Raw genomic sequence first — 8988 nt, forward strand, 5'->3', positions numbered from 1 at the left:
GTGTGGTGGCCATCAGAGGAGGCTGCTTCATGCTGACTAAAAGCCCTGCAGGAAGAAAGTTCAAAAAACCCGGTCTATGTGTCGGCAAAACTGTCTACATGGGCAAAAAGCAGGACACGCATCCCACCCCCACCCCTCTGCCCAAGTGGGAGCAGAGCCCCGAGGAGGCTGCGCCAGCTGCACGGGATACCCGGGAGAAAAAGTGGTGAAATGTGTGTGTGGGTGCTGTGGGAGTTTCCCCCATCTGCACAAGGGGTTTTATTAAGTGAGAATTTAGCATAGGGTGGTTTTGGTTTTTTTTTTTTTTTTTTGTACTTTGTGCAACAGTTTCGTGAAAGGGCATTTCATTATGTTTCTGCCATGTGCAATTTTTATGATGCTATATTGAACCATCATCAATAACAACCTTTATTGAACATGAAATAGTTCAGACAATAAAAAACCTTTATTGAAAATAACTCAGTGTAAACATAAAACTGAGGGGGACATAAACCACAACCTGGAACAGCGCAAACTTTATGGGACCTTACCGTGCGATGTGTTACGCACACTCCACAAACACTGAGCAGGGTGACCCAAAGGGAGGAAGCGGGGGCACCAAGCAGGGACCATCGCAGCTTGCTGCACGCCCAGCACATCCCTACCAAGGCCACGGCTATTTCTGTAGGACATCAACGGGGATTAAAGCACTTGTGTTAAGCGTCGGTGCCATCATGAGGACCGAGGGGTGGTTGTGGTCCTCGCTGTTAGGAGTGAGCATCAATACTCATCCCAGGAGGAGGAGCCCAGAGGGGCTCAGGACAGAGGCGCATTCACCCCAGATGCGTCACTGCGGGACTGAGCCAGGATGTGCCCCAGCCTGGGCTGCTGCAACATTGCTTGAAACTAAGCAGAAAAATAATAAGGGGTATTTAAGTGCTGTGGCCACAACAGCTCCTATTTACAACCAAGAAATACTGCCTGAAATTTAAATGCTCACCTCCCTCATTTTCTTCCTCTCTCCCATGGGCAAGTGTTTGCCCCCAAGTGGGGGGCTGCAGGGACTGCTGTGAGAAAGCAGAGGCTGCTCCTGCAGAGTGGCTGCGGGATGGCGATGCAGGGAGGGGTCTGTTCCCAGCCCCGGTGCCATCCCTGCAGAGCCAGGAGCCTGGGCAGCGGGGATCAGAGAGGTGCTGGGGTGCCAGCACTGATATTTGCCATCCAAACAGGCCGGAGAGAAAGGGGAGGAGGATTTTCCTTCCTCCTTGACACCTGAGCAACGTGAAACGAGAGCTAACCCTCCTCTCTACCGTTAGGTGCTGTACCCACGAGGCCAGCCTTGCTCCGCACCCCAGTGAATGGGAATAACGGTGGCTGTAGCGTGCACTGGGCTATCCCGGCTGAAGGGCTGCAAACGCCACGTAAAAATGAATCCTCTGAAATGCAGCCACTGCTACGGGCAGCAGCATGGTCACCCTGGGACCGCTCAGCCCTGTGGTACGAGACGAGGGGGTGGAGGGTGCTGAGCTGGGGGTTTGCGGGGACCTGGTGTGGTCCTTCACGCCAGCCTGGTGAGCGGAGCCGCAGATGTCTATTGCCTTGGAAGCAACGCTGGGCTCAAGCTAATCGGGCGAAACAGCCCCCGGGCTGAGAGAGGCGCTCAGGGACCCTCCGGCCTTTCCAGAGGCTACAAGTTTTCAAGGAAGAGCAGAGACAACGGCCACCGTAAGAACCTGGCTGGCACCAAGCCCCAGCACGGCCTCCAGAAAGCAGTTTTTGTCTCAACTGCTCCAGGGGAGCCCTAGGACTTGGGGAAGAGCAAAACCTAGCTGGGAAGGGGAAGCTGCTCAGGACAAAGAGAAAGCGTCAGGGCTTTAGGGCAGAGAGCTACAGGATTCAACCCCCAAGTCACAGAAGCCAACCGCCTCTTCGGCACAGTCCGTGCAACCCCGCACAAGGGGAGGGTGATCTGGAGATCAGCTTCCCCACCTTCCCGGGGTGACCCCCAACCACCTCCCCCTGCTTTTTACCCAGGGAAGCAGAGCAGGAGCTTACCTCGGCTGCTCCCCACGGAGCCCGTCCCGCTCACCCCAGCGAAGGGAGCCCTGGCTTGCCGGGAGCCTTTTATACCCCAGCCCCTGGGCAGGTGGGTCCCCATCACCGCCCCTTACCAGGCGATTTGCTGCTGGGAGAGTTCTCCTTCCATTGCCATCACCCCCCGCTAATATCAAGCACCTGGCTGGTCCCTGGCCCCCAGGCTCCGCGGCAACCCCCACCTCATAGCAAAGAGCCCAGAGGACCCCGCGGTCGGTGGGGTGTCCCTGCCGCAGCTGAGCCAGGGCAGATCTCCGTGGGGTGCTGAGAGCTGACCAGCACCTTCGCTGCCAGCGCAGCCTCCGACATCGCTTTTAATCTCTCTTACAATGATTTCTTTTTTGGCTCGGTGCTTTTAGACTAGAAACTGCTTCAGATCAAGTTGTGTAAAATCTTTGCGAATGCAATGGGTATCTTTGGATGTCGCCGAGAGGTGCAGATCCTGAGCGCTTCCGCAATAAAAATGGAATACTTGTGTCTTGATTTTCCACTCGAGGAACAAACCAGAGCCTGGAGGACTGACCACCGTCAGTCGGGCAACCGGGCCCGGTGCGAGCGTGGTGGGGAGACTGGGCTGGCTGGTCAGCCCTTCACTAGAGGGCAGCATCATGCCAATAAAATTGCGTTAAATCTCTGCGATTTTGCATTCGCCAGGTGGGAGCATCCAAAGAACTTCACACCTTGGACAACCTGGCGTCGAAAGGTGCCGGGGTGTATGGTGTGCTCCGGCAGCTGCCGCGCTGCCCGAAAAGCCAAAGTGCCATTGCCGAGAGCGCCCGAGCCGGATGCAAAGGGCAGCCTCTGCTTTCGGGCTCCGGAGACGCCCGGGGAAACGTGCCCGGGGCTCGCTCGCCCCAGCCCCTCCCGGCTGCAGGAGGGAGCTGGATGTTTGCAACATCTGGAAGCCATTTCTGAGCGGCTTCGCTGCCCGGCTGACGTGCGGCAAGGGGAGAGCGGCTCCCTGGCTGGGGCGGGAGGCCCGGGAGGAGGCTGAGCGCGACCAGAAAGGCAGCGCTGCGGTAGCGCCCAGGACGCGCTTTATTGCAAGGAGATAAAAGGCAGTTGGAAGGCAGCACACGTGGGTAAGCCCAGCGTGGCCGAGCCTCCGTGTCCGCAGCTGAGGGCTGTGCGCTCAGCACAGCGTTTGCTGTGAGAGCTCCCTCCGTGCTGCCAAAATCCTGAGCAAAATAAGCCAGAGCCGTTAGTGCACATCTCCCCCTCGCAGCAGGGCTGCTGGAGCAGGCAGAGACGCTACGGCACAGGCACCCAGCGACGCTGAGGACTCAGCACACTTTAAAACAAAGAGCCTAAAATTTAAAAATCCTTCATAGCCCATCGCCAGGAACAGGCTCAGGCACTAACGAGCTTGGAAACCAATGGCGCTCGGGTGGAAATGGAGCTTGGACCTGCGGGGAGCCACCAGCATCCCTCCAGCACCAGCAGCGCCAGCAAATAATTAACACCAAATGGCAGCACAGGGGATGGCTCCCGGATTGCCGAGGGGGCTGCGGAGCCCTGGCAATCGGGCAGGAGGTTCAGCTTTCCACGGGAAACCCAGCCCCAGCACAGGGCATCCCAGCGCCGGGGGGAAACCACCCACAGGCAAATGAAACCCGGTGCCTGCCCTCGGGACGAAGCCTGCAACAACAAGATAATGCAGATAGTGCCACCGGGGTGGGTATAGGAAAACAGATATACAAATAAATGAATGCACAAAAATACGTCTGTGTATATATATATATATGTAGGTATGTGTGTCTCTCTATATATATGCATGCATATGTATGTGTATGTGTATATAGAGAGTCAGACTATCTAGCACACGGTGGGGTCTGTCTCTCACACATATACACACACACATATATACACACACACATATATACACACACATATATACACGTACATAGGAAACAGGAGTGCTCAGGTCACCTCCACATGCCACCACGGCAGCTGTGCACGTGGGGGAAGCAGGGTGGGTGTGAGCAGGAGCCCATGTGAGGCCCAGCATGTAAATAGGAGTGAATTAATGCGTGGGAGGTGAGTGTCTGTTTGCCCTGTCACGCACGTGTGCGCAACGTGTGCCAACTTTCCCTACTTAGCAAGGACGAGCGCTTTGGTCTTAAAAGAAAAATGGTGCCACTTTTTTCACTCTATAACTCACCAGGGCCATTCGGCGCGTTTCTGTGTGGGGTTAAAGGTAGGGCCAAATTTTCCTCCCAAAATACTCCTGTTAATGGCTTTCAAATGTTGGCATCCCTGGCGGGTGCATGCGCATGTGTGTGTGTGTTGGCTGCTGGCGCTGTCTCACACGCAGCAAACTCCCCAGCTCCCAGATATTTAAGCTAACTCCATCTCCTCTCCGGTTTCAGCTGCGTTTTTAAAGAAAACAACTCCCACCGACTGCAGCAGGAAATCACTATTTGGGTTTATGAGGCACCTCTTCCTGACGAGCCGTGCGGAAAAGTATCTGCTTGCTCTGCAAGGCAGGTATCCCTGTGCCGGCGGGGCGGCTCGGGGCCTCGGCATTGTGCACCAGCCCTGGGCATCGTGAACCAGCCCTGGGCATCGTGCACCACGGCCAGGAGGGACGAGGTGACATTCAAAAGTCACTCATGCAATGGCTGCAGCTTTTGCTAGCAGGAAAAAAAGGAGATGCTTGAGCTGATGGGGTTCGTATCAGCTCCGTAGATGAAATAACATGTACTTTAAGGTGTCGAAGGCATAAGAAATGTTATTAAAAGAAAAATAAAGTAGCTTGATTTTTATTAGTGACATTTCCTGGTTCAGGCCCCTGCTCTGCATGCACAAAGGACTCAGCACCCAGAGTGGGGCTCGTAAGTAAGAGCCAGTGGATGTAATTAGCTCTGGTAACGGTGATGGACGAAAGCACGGTGCTGCTGGGCCAGGATCTGGCCTTCCCATGCTCCAGCCCAGGCGTGCCCGAGCCCAGGGCTGCCGTGCCTTCCCTGGGCAGCCGGACCACGCAGCGAGTCCACATCCCCCCCCAAAATGGTCGTTTCTCCCTCGTTTTCCTGACCTCTCCTATGCTGGGGAAGTCATCTGCTCCCTGCGTGACCCGCTCCTTCCAGCCGCTGGCTCTGCCCTGAGCCCCGGCATCGCCCGGGAGGCAGAGCCCCCTGCAGCTGGAGCCCACGGTGATGCTGAGCTCCAGGATGCGCTTGGGCAAGGGAACATAACCCACCGTGGCGAGATGGGGGGGTGCGTCCGTCCAGCTCTCCTACAGCTGGGCTTCGAGCGCGCTTCTCTGCCTTTGGGCAGGGGGCTGAAGGGGTTGCGTTCAAACGAAGAGTGGTCCCTGGCTATACGTGTCTGTAAGTATTTACATGCCTATAGGAACCAGAGGGCCCCTGGGTCCAGCTGTGCCGTGCATCCTGGCTCTGTCCCTCGTCGTGTCCCTCGGGGTCTCGGTGTTTCTCTGGGGGCAAAGCCCTCCCCTCCCCTCTTTGCCCGGGTCTCTGGCAGGGCGCAATGGTGAGGGGCTCGCCCGGCTCCGCTCCGCTCCTCCCCAGGCACCCAGGAGAGGGTTAATGCGAGCGTTTCTGCATTTTCCTTCTCCAACTTGGTAGCAAGGCAGAACGTGGGGATACATGGTCTCTGCTTGGGTCCCAGCCTCCAAGGCTGGCTGGAGGAGCCGGCGCTTTCAGGCAGATTGCCGTTTGGCAGTGAAACCCTCCGGCATTTGCCAATTCTGCACTGCTTCAGCTATCGCTGAGCTCAGACAGCTTCTGCACCCCCCTTCCCTCGAGACACGATAACTTTCTCTGTAATCTCTGCTGGCGACAGCAGCGCAGAGCTGTCCCACCCCGCTCTCCCCCACCCGGCTCCAGCCAAACTCCCGTCGCACGGAGCAAAGGAGCCGGGGGGCCAGGCGGGCAGCACCCCCTCGCTGGGACGTGGGTCACCGCAAGCAGGAGACAGGCAGCTCCGAGGGTCCCCGCAGCACGGGTGCATGCACAGCATGAGGACACCCCCCCACCCCCCCCCCCACCCCCCCCCCGAAAAGTGACAGCAAGCACGGGCTCGCCGACAGCCGGTGGGGTTCCGCCAGCCAACAAACCCTTCCCCGCATCTTGCATGCGTGCAGGGCGTCCGTGCTGCCCCGAGCGGCACCACTTGGCAGCCCGGGTAGTTTTTTCCTTCCTTGACAGTGCTGTTTCTTGTGCAGGAGGGTGAGAGGTGAGAGACGGCTTGAAGCCACCTCGCAGCTCCGTTGTGACACCCCACCTCGGTCCCAACCCTCTAGGACACGAGGGACCCAAACCGGGTGCTCGTGCCGGCACGGGCACCAGGATTTTTCCTTCAGCAGCTGCTCACGCTTCTGGCAGGTTCAGGATCAAAGAAGAAATCAGCTCGGACCAGATACTGTCAGACGCCAAGGAGTGGGAAAAAGTGATGCTGCTGGGCCTGTGGCCTCAAGCTGGTTTTTGGGGAAGGGTGAAAGCGAGGAGAGGAGCTGGTGGACCTGAAATGTTAATTCCTTCCAGCTGTTGTCAGTCTGGCAGGTTCTCAAAGGAAGTTTAATAGACTGCAGTCGTCTCCCCTCGGCCCGTCCCCCCATCGCTGCGCTGTGCGGAGGCAGCCCAGCAGAACCTGGGATTACATGAGCCGCTGCGTCTTCCAAAGACCTAGTTTTACTTTTTTCCCTTTGGCTTTGAAAGTGTTTTCTTGTATATATGTGTGTGTGAGCGTGTATTTGCACGCACGCACGTGTGCGATGCCTGCCTTTCACTCCTCCCCAGGCAAACCTGCCCCTTGGATTGCAGTGAATCAGAAGGGACGGTCGGGGCTGCATCGGGCTGGGGCTGGGAGCGGGGGGCAAGAGCAGGAGTGGGAGCAGGAGCCGGAGACTGCACCGGCGGGGAGGAGGAGGAGGAGGAGATGGTTTCGTGGGCCTCCTTGCTGGAGCGCTCCCCAGTCCGCCGTGTGAACTGGGAGGAAACAGGATGAAGAAAGTATTTGGAGTGGAAAATAAAAATCCTCTCGCTTGCTTTATTGATCGTGATTGCGGACAGAAATAGCTCGGGCTGTTGAAAGCAGTCCCCACTGAAGGAGCGCCCAAGCCGCTCGCATGCGGGGCTCATCCCGTACAGCATCTGCCTGCAGCACGTGGCAAGAGGGTGCCCAGAAGCCTCCCGGTGACGGGGCGAGCCAGCCCTGGAGCAGAAGGGTTTCTCTGCTCCTGCAGTTTCCAAGCCCTGTGTCGTACACCTCGCTACATGCTGGCTGCATCCCTAGACACGCTCAGCACGGCAGCCCAGCAGCGCAGCCAGCCTGGGAACGCGCGGCCCTGGCGCTCTATGAGCAATTAGCCAACGAGCTCCCATCATCAATACATCCCGTGTCCCACCTGTAATAAATCGCCAGCAGAGAGCGTGGGCCAAGCAGCACCGATGGCGAGCTGGGCTCATGCGCTGCCCGTCCCGGGGAGACACACGCCTGTCGCTCCTGGGGGACCCTGCTTTAAAACCAGCAACACCAGAGCAATGCTCGGTTAGGTGACTGGACCTTTTCATGAATTTTAGCCCATTTCACTGAATTGTTTCACTTAAGACAGCAAACGAGGGGCCAGCCGGGCTGGGGAAGGAGGGTGGGCAAGGCCGGGGTGCCCAGTAAAGCCCAGCCTGCGGGGCCAGCATCCATGCGGGCATGGTGCTACAGCTCCCGGCTCGGAGAAAACTGTAAAGAACAAGTGCTGGCAGGAGAGTAATTAGTTAAAACTGAGCACATCTGTTGTTAATTAATTCCCAGGCAGGAGAGTTTAACTCCTGCCTTCCCCGGTGGTTTGCAAGGTGGATGGCCAGCACCAGCTTGCATCCAGAGGACGGCTTGAACTTTGCTTTTCGAGCCCTTTCCAGGGATGCGAGTTGCTCTGGTCCATCATTCCCACATCCCAGAACCGTCCCTCTGATTTTCAGGAGCACCCAGGACTTGAGCAGAAGAGCCAGCGCTGCTCAGGGCAGTGAATGTGCCTCAGGCTTGGGGCGAAGGCTGAAAAACCTCTGGTTTTGCCCCTTCCAATGTCCAGCCCCAAACAGCCGGTGGAGAAGGTGGGACCTCTCTGGGGGTGAGTTTGCAGAGCAACACTCTGCAGGACCGAGCTGCGCTTTTGGGTAACCCCGCACCAGCAACTGCTATTTTATTTGCATTTTTTTTGAAGGCAGCCGTCACTGAAGCACATTCGTAGGCGTGAATATCACATACATTCAGCAGTACATCACGCTCCATGAAGAGCCCAGCTCTGCTCCCCACCTCCCTGCTCTGCCTTGCCCACGACTTTCAGGCTGTGGCGGGTGGACAGAGCTGCTGCGCAGGGAGCTGGTCCCTCGGGAGCAGCGTTAAAAGGGCGTCTGACGCAGGAGCAAAGGGGGGGGGGGGGGGCAGGTGAGGGGGAGTTGGGTGCTTGGGGTGTGTGGGGTGCGTGCCACCCCCTTCCCACGCCAGGACACAAGCACGCACAGCACGGCCAGCCTGCAGAGCCCTCCCGCACTGGGGGAATCTGTTCCCCATTAAGTGACTCCGGCAGCGCTCGTTACTGCGGCTGGTGGGGAGAGCAGCCCTGCCAGCTCCAACCTCCCTAATTAGCACCGCAAGTGAGGCCAGGCTGGGGAAGGTCAGCGCCTCCGTCCCTCCTTGCCAAGGATGCAAAAGGTTTGGAGCAGAGCCTCAGCCAGAGCCCGTGGAAAAGCTCCCACCGCCCCGCAAGTGCAGGATGGGGCCCCGGTCCCATCCATCCCGGGATGGGCAGCGACGTGCGTCCCCCCCCACTGCCCCCCTGCTCCAGGGCTCAGCCTGGCTCTGCAGTGAGGGCTAAGAGCCCCGAACCACCACCCTGAGCCCTCCCGGCCATTCGCGGGGTGGAGGAAGGCTGCCTGCACCATCCTCTTCCCCTCCGTG

The sequence above is a fragment of the Grus americana genome, chromosome 25, assembly GCF_028858705.1.
Source record: "Grus americana isolate bGruAme1 chromosome 25, bGruAme1.mat, whole genome shotgun sequence".
Classification (NCBI taxonomy): Eukaryota; Metazoa; Chordata; class Aves; order Gruiformes; family Gruidae; genus Grus; species Grus americana.